This window comes from Leptonychotes weddellii, chromosome 10 (assembly GCF_054177405.1).
Source record: "Leptonychotes weddellii isolate Sample4059 chromosome 10, ASM5417740v2, whole genome shotgun sequence".
NCBI lineage: Eukaryota > Metazoa > Chordata > Mammalia > Carnivora > Phocidae > Leptonychotes > Leptonychotes weddellii.
In genome coordinates this window covers 80647954-80648355 of record NC_138378.1, presented here as the reverse complement: position 1 = coordinate 80648355, position 402 = coordinate 80647954, and positions in this window count along the sequence as shown.

The window sequence follows — 402 nt, the reverse complement described above, 5'->3', positions numbered from 1 at the left end:
GTAGTAGCTGTTGGATCGGGCTCTAAAGGAAAGGGTGGAGAGATTCAACCAGTTAGTGTGAAAGTTGGAGATAAAGTTCTTCTCCCAGAATATGGAGGCACCAAAGTAGTTCTAGATGACAAGGATTATTTCTTATTTAGAGATGGTGACATTCTCGGAAAGTATGTGGACTGAAATCATTATTAAAATGGCATGAAGTAAAGCTGCCCATTCCAGTGAAGTTGTGAAATCTTTCATCATGTAAATAATTTTCATGTCTCTCTTTTATAATAAACTAATGGTATCCAAAAAAAAAAAAAACAAGAAAATGCTACAGGCAAATTTGTGTCACTAAATTTCAATTAAATTAATATTTTTGATACAATATACATTAACCAGGACTTATTAAATGCAATGAGAATT